Here is a 15,190-nt window from a genome sequence, read left to right as displayed (position 1 = left end):
GGACCTGCGCCACTCCTGGACCATTAAGCCGTCCCCCGTGGCTCGTGACGGGGTGCCTGAGCCCCAGCGCTCCGTTCCAAAGTTGGGGGGCTCACGGCGGCCGGAAAGATTTCCGGCCACCAGGTCAACCCATTCGGTCCTATGGGTCCACAGGGCCAGCCGCTCCCCGCACTGCCGCCTCAGACCTGCTCCGCACCGCTGGCCCAGCTCCAGGCTGGCGCCCGCTCCGCCCCCGCGCCACGGGCCTGAGAGTCTCCTCCTGCCACTGGGGGAGGCGGTAGCTGCCTGCTTGCCCTCTGCAAGCCGCCTCGAGCCGGCCTTGAATTCCCACACTAAGGAAGCTGCCGCACGGCAGACCCGTTGGGAAGAAAAGAGCAAGGCCAAGGAACCGAGCCTGGACGGAGGGCTTGTCCGGGATTCGCACCCGGGACCTCTTGCTCCCAAAGCAAGAATCATGCTGCTAGACCAACAAGCCACGCCCTTGCTGCCACCTGGCCGTGGAGCCTCACAAGCAAAGTCACCGTAAACTCATTGTGCCGGCCTTTCTCCGCAAAGAGAAAGATCGAAAGAAAACAAACAAACAAAGAAGAGGACCAGAGTTAAAATCCTGAAAGGATTCGGACGCGAGCAACGAATACAAAGTTCTCGGGGCAGGCTTGTAGCAGACGCGGACTAATGTGCTGGTTTGACTCACGTCTCTGGAAGACAGCCGCTCGTTGCACGGGTCATCCGTCCTTCCAAGCTTCCGTTCCTAGCAGAGATGCTCCAGAGGGGAGGGGCTGGAGTGGAGACCAAAGGGAGGAAGCACCGCGGCCCCGTTTCTCACCTCCACCACGTGGAGGGACTGCCACTGTTCTGACGGTCGAAAAGGAGGTTTGGAGGTATAGACCACACGCCTGACGTTCATAGCTTCCAATACGAATGACGATCCACGCGTACAAGCGGTGCAAAGAGAATCAACGAAGCCTACGACTTGTCTCAGCCCATTGGCTTAGCCTATGTCCTGCCAAATGTGGCCCAAATTACTCCCGGCGGTTGCGACAGCGGTCCTAGTCCACTCCAACGACGTCACAAGAGGGCGGGCCCGGATCCCCCATCCAACCTCCCGGGGCGTGGCACGGTCCAGGCGGGAAGACCGGCTGCGTCGCTGGGGTAGCGAGAGAGAATGGAAGGCCTGAGCACCGGGAAGCGTGGGGGCGGGCAACGCAGAGCGAGCTAGGCGGAAGGCTGAATCACCAAGAGGGCAGCTCCAGGCTCCGAGAGGGAGGGAAGGGCCGCAGAGGAGAAGTCAGAGAGGGTCTAACGCCGGCATGCGGCCTGGGTCCGACCGAGTACCTTCCCCAGGCCTGCCCCGCGGAGGGATCCTGCAGCCGTGAGCAAGACAACGCGGCAAGAGGAGGATTAGCTCGCCCGAACGCTAAACGCGGCCGCAGAGGAATCAGGAGCAGGGCTTGTCCGGGAGTCGAACCCGGGACCTCTCGCACCCGAAGCGAGAATCATGCCCCTAGACCAACAAGCCGGCTCGGTGCAGCTCCCCCTCACCCAGCCCACGCCAGGTCTCACAGGTTTGGCAGAAAGACAAGCGCGCGGGAAGCACAAGCTTCAGAAGGACGGCTCCTCCCTCCATCTTTCCCAGGTCGCCTCCATGCTGGGTCTATCCCACTCCCAGAGCAAACTCCAAATTGACTGCCTAACGTGACTCTCAGGCCACAGGCTGCGGGAGGGTAAGGCAGGCTAAAGTCAGGAAAATAAACAAAGGAACGGCGCCAAAGGAGCTCTTTGGCCGGGCACTGTCCGGGACGGCTCCCAGGCGAAGGGAGAATCACGCCTCTACGAGAACGGGCTGCCTTTGGCCCCGCTGCTTGCCCTCGGGCCTCAGAACTTTTGGCCCAAGACCCAGCGAGCCGTCAGCCAAGGGAAGGGTCCCGGCTTCTCAGTGGCCATCCTACATCGCCACAATACCCTAAGTAACAGGCTGCGTCGGTGCCCTGGGCTACTGGGAGGTAGAATCCAGGGCCTGCCTCCTCGCCCGCCAGGGAGGGAAGGGACACTTGGAGCCTGCCGCAAGCAGGGGAGGACCGGCTAGAAGACAACTGAAAGAAAGCGGCAAGAGTTCTCCCTCCGGCCTGAGCTGGCTGCTCCGCCGGCAACGTGGGGCGGGATGCCCGCCCCCGACAGCCGCCCGGATCGGTGGCGTGCGTCCGGAGCCCCGGCTGCAGTTTTCAAGCTGAGCCGGCGGCTCCGCCGCCGCCTGGGGCGTGGAAGCGCCTGCCTCTGCCCGCTGGGCAGATCGCCTCCGGGCACCTCCCCAGCTCAGCCTCGTCTGGAGGCCGACCCTTGGGCCTCTCCTCTTCTCTGGGGTGCCCACTGGACCTGCGCCACTCCTGGACCATTAAGCCGTCCCCCGTGGCTCGTGTCGGGGTGCCTGAGCCCCAGCGCTCCGTTCCAAAGTTGGGGGGCTCACGGCGGCCGGAAAGATTTCCGGCCACCAGGTCAACCCATTCGGTCCTATGGGTCCACAGGGCCAGCCGCTCCCCGCACTGCCGCCTCAGACCTGCTCCGCACCGCTGGCCCAGCTCCAGGCTGGCGCCCGCTCCGCCCCCGCGCCACGGGCCTGAGAGTCTCCTCCTGCCACTGGGGGAGGCGGTAGCTGCCTGCTTGCCCTCTGCAAGCCGCCTCGAGCCGGCCTTGAATTCCCACACTAAGGAAGCTGCCGCACGGCAGACCCGTTGGGAAGAAAAGAGCAAGGCCAAGGAACCGAGCCTGGACGGAGGGCTTGTCCGGGATTCGCACCCGGGACCTCTTGCTCCCAAAGCAAGAATCATGCTGCTAGACCAACAAGCCACGCCCTTGCTGCCACCTGGCCGTGGAGCCTCACAAGCAAAGTCACCGTAAACTCATTGTGCCGGCCTTTCTCCGCAAAGAGAAAGATCGAAAGAAAACAAACAAACAAAGAAGAGGACCAGAGTTAAAATCCTGAAAGGATTCGGACGCGAGCAACGAATACAAAGTTCTCGGGGCAGGCTTGTAGCAGACGCGGACTAATGTGCTGGTTTGACTCACGTCTCTGGAAGACAGCCGCTCGTTGCACGGGTCATCCGTCCTTCCAAGCTTCCGTTCCTAGCAGAGATGCTCCAGAGGGGAGGGGCTGGAGTGGAGACCAAAGGGAGGAAGCACCGCGGCCCCGTTTCTCACCTCCACCACGTGGAGGGACTGCCACTGTTCTGACGGTCGAAAAGGAGGTTTGGAGGTATAGACCACACGCCTGACGTTCATAGCTTCCAATACGAATGACGATCCACGCGTACAAGCGGTGCAAAGAGAATCAGCGAAGCCTACGACTTGTCTCAGCCCATTGGCTTAGCCTATGTCCTGCCAAATGTGGCCCAAATTACTCCCGGCGGTTGCGACAGCGGTCCTAGTCCACTCCAACGACGTCACAAGAGGGCGGGCCCGGATCCCCCATCCAACCTCCCGGGGCGTGGCACGGTCCAGGCGGGAAGACCGGCTGCGTCGCTGGGGTAGCGAGAGAGAATGGAAGGCCTGAGCACCGGGAAGCGTGGGGGCGGGCAACGCAGAGCGAGCTAGGCGGAAGGCTGAATCACCAAGAGGGCAGCTCCAGGCTCCGAGAGGGAGGGAAGGGCCGCAGAGGAGAAGTCAGAGAGGGTCTAACGCCGGCATGCGGCCTGGGTCCGACCGAGTACCTTCCCCAGGCCTGCCCCGCGGAGGGATCCTGCAGCCGTGAGCAAGACAACGCGGCAAGAGGAGGATTAGCTCGCCCGAACGCTAAACGCGGCCGCAGAGGAATCAGGAGCAGGGCTTGTCCGGGAGTCGAACCCGGGACCTCTCGCACCCGAAGCGAGAATCATGCCCCTAGACCAACAAGCCGGCTCGGTGCAGCTCCCCCTCACCCAGCCCACGCCAGGTCTCACAGGTTTGGCAGAAAGACAAGCGCGCGGGAAGCACAAGCTTCAGAAGGACGGCTCCTCCCTCCATCTTTCCCAGGTCGCCTCCATGCTGGGTCTATCCCACTCCCAGAGCAAACTCCAAATTGACTGCCTAACGTGACTCTCGGGCCACAGGCTGCGGGAGGGTAAGGCAGGCTAAAGTCAGGAAAATAAACAAAGGAACGGCGCCAAAGGAGCTCTTTGGCCGGGCACTGTCCGGGACGGCTCCCAGGCGAAGGGAGAATCACGCCTCTACGAGAACGGGCTGCCTTTGGCCCCGCTGCTTGCCCTCGGGCCTCAGAACTTTTGGCCCAGGACCCAGCGAGCCGTCAGCCAAGGGAAGGGTCCCGGCTTCTCAGTGGCCATCCTACATCGCCACAATACCCTAAGTAACAGGCTGCGTCGGTGCCCTGGGCTACTGGGAGGTAGAATCCAGGGCCTGCCTCCTCGCCCGCCAGGGAGGGAAGGGACACTTGGAGCCTGCCGCAAGCAGGGGAGGACCGGCTAGAAGACAACTGAAAGAAAGCGGCAAGAGTTCTCCCTCCGGCCTGAGCTGGCTGCTCCGCCGGCAACGTGGGGCGGGATGCCCGCCCCCGACAGCCGCCCGGATCGGTGGCGTGCGTCCGGAGCCCCGGCTGCAGTTTTCAAGCTGAGCCGGCGGCTCCGCCGCCGCCTGGGGCGTGGAAGCGCCTGCCTCTGCCCGCTGGGCAGATCGCCTCCGGGCACCTCCCCAGCTCAGCCTCGTCTGGAGGCCGACCCTTGGGCCTCTCCTCTTCTCTGGGGTGCCCACTGGACCTGCGCCACTCCTGGACCATTAAGCCGTCCCCCGTGGCTCGTGTCGGGGTGCCTGAGCCCCAGCGCTCCGTTCCAAAGTTGGGGGGCTCACGGCGGCCGGAAAGATTTCCGGCCACCAGGTCAACCCATTCGGTCCTATGGGTCCACAGGGCCAGCCGCTCCCCGCACTGCCGCCTCAGACCTGCTCCGCACCGCTGGCCCAGCTCCAGACTGGCGCCCGCTCCGCCCCCGCGCCACGGGCCTGAGAGTCTCCTCCTGCCACTGGGGGAGGCGGTAGCTGCCTGCTTGCCCTCTGCAAGCCGCCTCGAGCCGGCCTTGAATTCCCACACTAAGGAAGCTGCCGCACGGCAGACCCGTTGGGAAGAAAAGAGCAAGGCCAAGGAACCGAGCCTGGACGGAGGGCTTGTCCGGGATTCGCACCCGGGACCTCTTGCTCCCAAAGCAAGAATCATGCTGCTAGACCAACAAGCCACGCCCTTGCTGCCACCTGGCCGTGGAGCCTCACAAGCAAAGTCACCGTAAACTCATTGTGCCGGCCTTTCTCCGCAAAGAGAAAGATCGAAAGAAAACAAACAAACAAAGAAGAGGACCAGAGTTAAAATCCTGAAAGGATTCGGACGCGAGCAACGAATACAAAGTTCTCGGGGCAGGCTTGTAGCAGACGTGGACTAATGTGCTGGTTTGACTCACGTCTCTGGAAGACAGCCGCTCGTTGCACGGGTCATCCGTCCTTCCAAGCTTCCGTTCCTAGCAGAGATGCTCCAGAGGGGAGGGGCTGGAGTGGAGACCAAAGGGAGGAAGCACCGCGGCCCCGTTTCTCACCTCCACCACGTGGAGGGACTGCCACTGTTCTGACGGTCGAAAAGGAGGTTTGGAGGTATAGACCACACGCCTGACGTTCATAGCTTCCAATACGAATGACGATCCACGCGTACAAGCGGTGCAAAGAGAATCAGCGAAGCCTACGACTTGTCTCAGCCCATTGGCTTAGCCTATGTCCTGCCAAATGTGGCCCAAATTACTCCCGGCGGTTGCGACAGCGGTCCTAGTCCACTCCAACGACGTCACAAGAGGGCGGGCCCGGATCCCCCATCCAACCTCCCGGGGCGTGGCACGGTCCAGGCGGGAAGACCGGCTGCGTCGCTGGGGTAGCGAGAGAGAATGGAAGGCCTGAGCACCGGGAAGCGTGGGGGCCGGCAACGCAGAGCGAGCTAGGCGGAAGGCTGAATCACCAAGAGGGCAGCTCCAGGCTCCGAGAGGGAGGGAAGGGCCGCAGAGGAGAAGTCAGAGAGGGTCTAACGCCGGCATGCGGCCTGGGTCCGACCGAGTACCTTCCCCAGGCCTGCCCCGCGGAGGGATCCTGCAGCCATGAACAAGACAACGCGGCAAGAGGAGGATTAGCTCGCCCGAACGCTAAACGCGGCCGCAAAGGAATCAGGAGCAGGGCTTGTCCGGGAGTCGAACCCGGGACCTCTCGCACCCGAAGCAAGAATCATGCCCCTAGACCAACAAGCCGGCTCGGTCCAGCTCCCCCTCACCCAGCCCACGCCAGGTCTCACAGGTTTGGCAGAATGACAAGCGCGCGGGAAGCACAAGCTTCAGAAGGACGGCTCCTCCCTCCATCTTTCCCAGGTCGCCTCCATGCTGGGTCTATCCCACTCCCAGAGCAAACTCCAAATTGACTGCCTAACGTGACTCTCGGGCCACAGGCTGCGGGAGGGTAAGGCAGGCTAAAGTCAGGAAAATAAACAAAGGAACGGCGCCAAAGGAGCTCTTTGGCCGGGCACTGTCCAGGACGGCTCCCAGGCGAAGGGAGAATCACGCCTCTACGAGAACGGGCTGCCTTTGGCCCCGCTGCTTGCCCTCGGGCCTCAGAACTTTTGGCCCAAGACCCAGCGAGCCGTCAGCCAAGGGAAGGGTCCCGGCTTCTCAGTGGCCATCCTACATCCTGCCTTTGGCCCCGCTGCTTGCTCCCCACAGCGCCAGCTGCTCCCTGCAAGAGGAGGATTAGCTCGCCCAAACGCTAAATGCAGCAGCAGCAGCAGCCCCAGGGGAATCAGGAGCAGGGCTTGTCCGGGAGTCGAACCCAGGAGCTCTTGCACCGGAAGCGAGAATCGCACCCCTAGACCAACAAGCTGGCCCAGTGCAGCCGCCCAGTGCAGCCACCCACCCCGCGCCAGGTCTCACAGGTTTGGCAGAAAGACAAGCGTGCAGGAAGCACAAGCTTCAGAAGGGCAGCTCCTCCCTTCATCTTTCCTAGGTCGCCTCCATGCTGGGTCTATCCCACTCCCAGAGCAAACTCCAAATTGATTGCCTAACGTGACTCTCGGGCCACAGGCTGCGGGAGGGTAAAGCAGGCTAAAGTCAGAAAAATAAACAAAGGAACTGCGCCAAATGAGCTCTTTGTCCGTGCACTGTCCGGGACCGATGTACGGGATTGCTCCCAGACGAAGCGAGAATGACGCCTCTATGAGAATGGGCTGCCTTTGGCCTTGCTGCTTGCGGTTGGGACAGAAGGTGGAGGCCCTCGTAGACTTGGGCTGCAGCCAAACGATAGTACGGGAAGACCTGATCCGGGTACAGGGTCCCCGAAGACCGCCGGTACAGGTGCATTGTGTGCACGGCGATGTACCCCATTATGCAACGGCATGGGCCCAGATTGTGGACGGAACCCTCAGGAGCTGGGCTTATGTGGTAGTTGGTCCTAGGCTGGTCTACCCCGCTCTCCTGGAACGTGACTGGGAGGGTTTCCGACGTGCGATGGACAAATCGGGGCGTCAGAGGAGCTGAGAAGACACAGAAGGAATGCTGGGTGAGAATCCGGGGCCGCTGATCCCCCAGCTAGCCCCCCGGGGGGTGCTGGCCACGCAGGAAAGGGGCCATCAGCCGGACCCTTCACCCCCATTGGAACCCTGGGACGGCGACTTCCTCCGAGAGCAGAGGGATGACCCCACACTGCAATATGTCTGGGAGGCAGCCGAAAGAGAAGGGGCGGCCGAAGAGGATGATGGCAGTCGGAGAGGTGGTCCCTGGTTTGAGGTACGTCGTGACCGCTTGTACCGGGTCACAGAAGGGGCAGAGGAGTATGGGACTCTTAGGCAGCTAGTGATCCCCACCCGGTACCGGCATCCCCTCATGGGCTTAGCCCATGACAACCCCTGTTCGGGCCATCTGGACTATGAAAAGACGGTGCGCAGGATCCTCCAGCGTTTCTACTGGCCCGGGGTTTACAGGGCGGTTAAGGACTTTTGTCTGTCGTGCCCGGAGTGCCAACGGATGAACCCCAGAGGAGCCCCCAAGGCCCGCTTGGTGTCTATGCCCATTATAAGCATCCCATTCGAACGAGTGACTATGGACCTAATTGGCCCATTAGAAAAAACGACCTCCGGGTGTCAATACGTCCTCGTGGTCGTAGACTACGCCACCCGGTACCCCGAGGCCGTCCCCTTAAGAACAACAATGGCAAAAGTGTTAGCGGCAGAGCTAGTAAAGATCTTCGCCTGGGTGGGGGTGGCCAAAGGGATCCTCACTGATCAGGGGACGAACTTTATGTCGCGGCTCATGACCGAGCTATGCCGGCTGTTGCGTATAAAGATGATACGGACGTCAGTCTATCACCCCCAAACCAACGGGCTCGTAGAGCGATTTAATAGGATACTGAAGGGCATGCTACGGAAGTTCATAGAACAAGACCCCCGGGGCTGGGATCGCATGCTGCCCGCACTAATATTCGCTGTGCGCAAGGTTCCACAAGCCTCAACGGGGTTCTCCCCTTTCGAGCTCCTCTATGGGAGGCAATCCCGGGGGATATTGGACATTGTACGGGAGAACTGGGAGGAACAGGAAACACGAGTGAAAGGCTCGGTCCCCTATATTCTGGACCTAAGGCAAAAGTTAAAGACTCTAGAGGAATTCGCCCAGTTGTACCAATGGGAGGCACAGGCATGACAGGCGACCTATTACAATGTGGGGGCCTGTCTCCGAACATTTCAACCAGGGGACCGGGTCTTGCTCTTGTTGCCGTCCCAAGACTCTAAGCTACTAGCTAAGTGGCAGGGACCCTTCGAGGTGGTCAGAAAAGTGGGTGAGGTGGACTATGAGATACGCCTACCCGGGAGCCGTAGAGAAACGAAAGTTTACCATGTTAACCTCTTGAAGGCCTGGAGACAACAAGAAGCCCTGGTAGTGAACTCTGAGGACCCCGAAGTGGACCTGGGGCCAGGAGTTGCGGGAAACTCCGATCCGCCGGAGCCGGGGGTGAACCCTGCGTCGATGCCGAGGCAGAGAGAGGGATTGGAAGCCTTGCTCCACGAATTCGCAGGGGTTCTGACCGACAAACTGGGATGGACAACTCAAGCATACCACCACGTGGAGACTGAACCTGGGAAAATGGTGAGGGACCCCGTACGCCCCCTCCCTAGGAAGATGCGGGAGACGGTGAGGGAGGAGACCCAGAAAATGCTCCAATGGGGAATAGTGATAGAGATGTAGCCATGTTAGTCTGGGGAGTGATTGAGGAGTCGCAGAGCGCATGGCGGAGCCCTATCGTATTAATAGGTCCCAAAACCCGATGGCTCGACGCGCTTTTGTATCGACTTCCAAAAAGTCAACGCTTCGACGCCTACCCTATGCCTAGGGTGAACGAACTATTGGACCGACTCAGGCAAACACGCTACCTGTCGACCATCGACCTAAGCAAAGGGTATTGGCAAATCCCCCTCACCGCCACCTCAAGGGAGAAAACAGCCTTCTCGACGCCCTTCGGATTATACCAATTAGTTAGAATGCCGTTCAGATTGCATGGGGCAGCGGCCACGTTTCAACGCCTAATGGATAACATTCTGAAGGACCATCACCAGTACGCGGCCGTGTACATTGACGACATTATAGTGTACAGCGAGTCGTGGGAAGAACATCTGAGATGACTCCGGGCCGTCCTGAGAACACTGCAGGAGGCAGGGCTATTGGCCAACCCCCGTAAGTGCCACTTCAGAGAGCGAGAAGTGACGTATCTAGGCTACACGGTAAGAAAGGGCCGTGTAAAACCCCTAATCGATAAGGTGAGGGCCTTACGGGAATACCCGCCCCCCCCCAAAACAAAGAGGCAGGTACGGCAATATTTAGGCCTGGCCAGTTATTACCGGTGCTTTGTACCACACTTCGCATCCCTGGCCGCCCCTCTAAGGGTATGTCTACACTTCAGCGCTAATTCAAACTAACTTAGTTCGAATTAGTTAATTCGAACTAAGCTAATTCGAACTAACGCATCTAGAACTAAAAACTAGTTCGAATTAGCCCAGGGCAGACGAAGGAAGCCTGAGGGCTGGCGCGTTACGGCAGACGCCCCGCCAGCTGGACCGGATGCCGTAAGCATTCTGAGTCCTTAGGGCCCTAGGCTGGGGTCCATGAGAGGGGGCGGGCCTGGACCCCCCTCTCCCTGCTACGGGAAGCCCGGAGACCCCTGGTGTTAAAGGGGCCCCCTGGGCCAAGAAGATAGTTGACTGGGGAAGCCAGACGGTGAACCTCTGGGTGAGGGGAGCACGAGACTCAGGCGGAGAGTACGAGGTGCCAGTGGGCACCCCAATAGATTCCTTTACAGAGGTATAGACCACACACCTGATGTTCATAGCTTCCAATATGAAAGATGATCCATGCGCACATGCAATACAAAGTAAATCAGCTCTCACCGTTGAAAAGTAGACCCCCAGTGCTCCTTTCTAAAGTTGAGGGTTGAATGCGCCCGGAAAGATTTTTGGACCCCAGGTCACCCCATTCATCCCAATGGGTGCCCAGTGCCAGCCACTTCCGGAACTTCTGTGTTAGACCTGCCTAACATGATCTCGAGCCACTTGCAGGCTAAAGTATGGAAAATAAGCAAAGGAACGGCACTAAACAAGCTCTTTTTTATCCTAAGTAGCACTCTCCATTATGCATGCGTTCAACATCTTTGAAATAAGTGCATGTGTGGGGTTCTGTCCCAGAGCGGGAGGTCCCCTCCCTTTCTCTGGCACCTGCTTTTGTGTGTGGATGTGCCCATTGTTGGGCAGGCTTTCAGTTATCTGGCCATAGACATCCTAATTCCTGCGACTGCTGTGAATATCCCCACTCCACCGCTTCCTGAAGCTATTGTCTCTGTTTCGCTCCCTCCCCATTCTGGCAAATGGGAGCTGTGAGGATTATTATAAGGACTGTGTACTACTATGGCACTCTGACTGCAGAATTTGCATCCCACAAAATATTTTAAAATACTTTTTCATGAAAGATTTATTTTAAAACTCCCCAAGGCCACAGATTCCTCATCCTAGGATTGGTATCGCTTCCACCACTCAAAACCTCCTTTGAAAAAAAAAACCTTTTGAAAACCCAAGAAGGTGCACTTGGTAATTCCTACTTTTGATGAAGTTCCAAGCTCTTTGTAACCTTCCCTCAGGAGAGAAATTTTAAACTTGGCTGTTGCAATCAGCTGAAAAGGGAACTTTAATTTCAGAGCAACTGAAAAAAATGTTTAAAAAAACCACAGTGAATTGTTTCCCTGGGATTCAGCTTGGAAAGTTACTGTGTTAAAGGGTAACACATAGAGAAGTCCAACAAATCCAAAAATAAAGAAAATAACCTAACTGTGTCTAACTAAATGTTCCCTGTTCGTCTCACATATCTGTTGTCCTTCCCTAGGCGTGGATGTCACTGGATTCTCCATTGCAGGCTCCATGGACTATTTCATGTTCTATTCAGCTCTGCTCTGACCACACAATATGAACAGAAAGGGCTATAGCTTCCAAATCAAAAGCCCATTATCTGTTTCCATTTGCTATCCTTGCACCTTGCCAACTTATTTCCTGCTTCCCTAGCATGCTGGTGACTCTCTTGGACCCACTATCTATGGTTTTAATCCTTACTGGCAAGGCAGTTAGGGCTAGATTAAAAGACTTTGGCTAACTGAATGACTGGGATGTCCAGAAAATGTTTTACCCTCTCCTCCCATCCATTCACCACAACTTCTACTCTACTTTGCACTGCTTAGGCCTCAGCTGGAGTACTGTGTCCAGTTCTGGGCACCAGATTTCAATAAAAATGTGGTGTAATTGGAGAAGGTCCAGAGAAGAGCAACAAAAATTATTACAATTCTAGAAAACATGACCTTTGAAGAAAGACTGAAAAAGAACTGTGCTTGTTTAGTTTAGAAAATAGAAAACTAAGAAGGAACATGATAGCAGTTTTCAAGTGTCTGAAAGGGTGTTACAAGGAGCAGTGAGAAAAACTGTTCTTCTTGGCCTTTGATGATAGGACAAGAAACAATAGGCTTAAATTGCAGCAAAGGATGTTTAGGTTGGATGTTAAGAAAAACTTCCTAAATGTCAGGGTGGTTAAACACTGAAATAAATTGCTTAGGGAGGTTGTGGAATCTCCATCACTGGAGATATTTAAGTACAGGTTAGACAAAGATCTACCAGAGATGATCTAGATGGTGCTTGGTCCTGCCATGAGGGCAAGGGTCTGGACTTGATGACCTCTCAAGGATTCTTTCAGTTCTAGTATTTTATGATTTTATGAACTGTGCTGTGGGCAGAGGCAGTACATGAAGCTGCCTTCCCATCCCTCATGCCCCCAGCCAGGCTCATGCAGAGACGTGCCATCAGCTGGCTGCTTCTGGAAGTCTTTCAGGTTTGCCGCAGACAGAGGCTACTCTGTGGGAGGCAAAGCAGTTTCTGTCCATTGGGAGCTATGACCCTTTGTGGACAGGGGCTGCTGCTGGACCAGCCTCTGTCCCTGGCCAGCCCAGGCTGCTGTGGACAAAGGCTGCTTCATGACAGCCTTCCCTGCCCTCTCCTCCTCACTGTAGCCTCTGTCCATGGGGAGTTCAGACCCCTTGGACACAGGTGCTGCCACTGCACACTGCTGGCTCTGTATCAGAAGCAGCAGCATGGGGCAGCATGGGGCAGCAGGCAGCCAGTCTGCAAGGGGAGCTGGTTTTACAGAGAAAGCAGCGCAGAGTGGCAGGAGCTCCTTGGGTATGTCTACACTACAAAGTTAGTTCGAACTAACAGACGTTAGTTCGAACTAACTTTCCTAGGCGCTACACTAGCGTTCCATTAGTTCGAACTTAATTCTAACTAACGGAGCGCTTAGTTCGAACTAGTTAAACCTCATTTTATGAGGATTAAGCCTAGTTCGAACTAGCTAGTTCGAATTAAGGGCTGTGTAGACCCTTAATTCGAACTAGTAGGAGGCTAAGGCTTCCCAGGTTTCCCTGGTGGCCACTCTGGCCAACACCAGGGAAACTCTATTGCCCCCCTCCCGGCCCCGGAGCCCTTAAAGGGCCACGGGCTGGCTACACAGTTTGTGCCAGTTGCAAGGCTGCAAGCACCCAGCCAGCAGACCCTGCACCTGCCACACCATGAGCCAGCCACCCGAGGACTCCCAGCCCTCCACTGCTCCCCAGGACCAGCCTGGCGGCTCCCAGGAGCCTGCCTGGGGGCGCAAAAGGTGGGCGCCCGCTTGGTCAAGTGCGGAAATTGTGGACCTCATCGAGGTTTGGGGGGAAGCCTCCAATGTCCACGATCTCCGCACTAGCCACAGGAACGCGGCCGTCTACAGCCGCATGGCTGCCAGCCTGGCCGCCAGGGGCCACCAGCGCAGCCGGGAGCAGGTCCGCTGCAAAATTAAGGACCTGCGGCAGTCCTACTCCCGGGCCTGCCAGCCAGGGGCCGACCCAGAGGCCTGCCCCCACTTCCACGCCCTGGACCGCCTCCTGGGGGCTCATGCCGTCCCTTCCCCCCGGGACGTGATTGACCCCGGGGCAGAGGGCCCGCTCCTGGAGACGGAGGAGGAGGAGGAGGGCTCTGAGAGCCAGGAGCCTGCCGCCAGCCTGCCCAGGACCCGGGACCCCCGAGGCACCCCACAGAGCCGCTCGCCTGTGTCGTCTGAGGCCGGGGAGGCGTCCACCTGTGAGTACCATCGTGTTCCCCTTATGTGTACGGGGGGCTGGGGCGAAAGGGAGCCCCGGGACCGTGCGCCTGGGCCTTGCCCACCAAGGAGCAGCAGCTGGGGATCCTGCAGGGGCCCTGGCCTTGCAGAGGGGAGCTGGGTTTCACACACCTGTGCCTCTGGGGTAATTGACCGCTGGTCTTGTTGCACCACAGCCGCAGCACCTGGGCCTGCAGGGCGCACCACACCGCCTGCAGCAGCTGCCTGTGCCCGGGCAAACAGGAGAGCCAGGAACGAGGAGGAGTACCAAAGGCGGCACCTCTGGTTCATGGACCACCAGCTCCGCACCCAGGACCACTGGGTCCACGAGGACCTGAGGCTGCGCCGGAGGAGTCTGGAGGCCCTGGAGGAGCAGGGCCATGCCCTGCGACGCCACTTCCAGAGCCTGCTGGACCGCTTCCCATTTCCTCCGCCCCCTGCTCCTCCTGCTCCCCCTGCTCCTCCTGCTCCCGCTCCTGCTTCCACTCCTGCTTCCTCCACACCCCCTGTCCCTCCTGTCCCTCCTGCCCCCCCCCACAACCATTTCCCACCGACGCCCCCGGACCCGCAGTGTGGCGAGATGGGAGAGGCAGCCGGACTCCCACCCCTGAGCTTTCCTTTCCCTTCCTCCCTTCCCTCCCCTTCCAGCTCCCTCGTCCCAGGTTTCCCCCTCAACTCTCCCACCCTCCCCCTTCCCTCCCCCCACCCCAGTTATGTTAAATAAAAAGACGTTTTTGTTTCAAAAACAGGTGTCTTTATTTTACAGTAGGTAGGGAGGAGAAAGGGGAAGGGGGGTAGGGTGGAAGAAGGCCCCAGTGGGGCATGCAGGGAGAGGTCAGTCCTCCTCCTCCACCAGGAAACTCTCTCGCAGGGCTTCCCGTATCCGGACGGCCCCCTGCTGGGCTTCCCGGATGGCGGCGGTGCGGGGCTGACCGTAGTGGCCAGCCATGCGGTCAGCCTCAGCCATCCAGGCTGGCAGGAAAGCCTCCCCCTTTCTCTCACACAAATTGTGGAGCACACAACATGCTGCCACCACGGGAGGGATGTTGTGCTCGGCCAGGTCCAGACGGGTGAGGAGGTATCGAAAGCGGGCTTTCAGTCGCCCGAAGGCCCCCTCCACCACTATGCTGGCCCTGGTCAGCCTGGCATTGAAGGCCTGGCGGGAGGGATTGAGGTGCCCCGTGTAGGGCTTCATGAGCCAGGGCTGCAGTGGGTAGGCGGCATTCCCCAGGCACACGGGCATGTCCACGTCCCCGACCCTGATGTGGCGGTCGGGATAGAAGGTCCCAGCCTGCAGCCGCTGGCACACGGAGGAGTTGAGGTACACCCGGGCGTCATGTGCTTTGCCGGACCAGCCCACATTAATGTCCGTGAACTGGCCCCGGTGGTCACACACGGCCTGCAGGATCACGGAGAAGTACCCTTGCGGTTCACGTAACGGGACGCCTGGTGTTCCGGGGCACGGATGGGGATGTGCGTCCCAT

General features: G+C 58.6%; 1 long non-coding RNA gene and 3 other non-coding genes across 4 annotated transcripts in view; 1 reads left to right on the top strand and 3 right to left on the bottom strand.

The window, feature by feature from the left end:
• LOC142830750 (uncharacterized) overlaps positions 1-15,190 on the top strand; it is a 93,882-nt gene that overhangs the window by 44,930 nt on the left and 33,762 nt on the right. The window lies entirely within an intron of this gene.
• Positions 1,448-1,519, bottom strand: TRNAP-CGG (transfer RNA proline (anticodon CGG)). The gene has a single exon. It is a non-coding gene; the product is annotated as a tRNA-Pro (tRNA).
• Positions 3,817-3,888, bottom strand: TRNAP-CGG (transfer RNA proline (anticodon CGG)). The gene has a single exon. It is a non-coding gene; the product is annotated as a tRNA-Pro (tRNA).
• On the bottom strand, positions 6,186-6,257 carry TRNAP-CGG (transfer RNA proline (anticodon CGG)). The gene has a single exon. It is a non-coding gene; the product is annotated as a tRNA-Pro (tRNA).

The sequence above is a fragment of the Pelodiscus sinensis genome, chromosome 10, assembly GCF_052426305.1.
Source record: "Pelodiscus sinensis isolate ZL-2025 chromosome 10, ASM5242630v1, whole genome shotgun sequence".
Lineage (NCBI taxonomy): Eukaryota > Metazoa > Chordata > Testudines > Trionychidae > Pelodiscus > Pelodiscus sinensis.
Note: the sequence above shows the minus strand (reverse complement) of the source record. Positions and strands in the feature narration are given on the sequence as shown.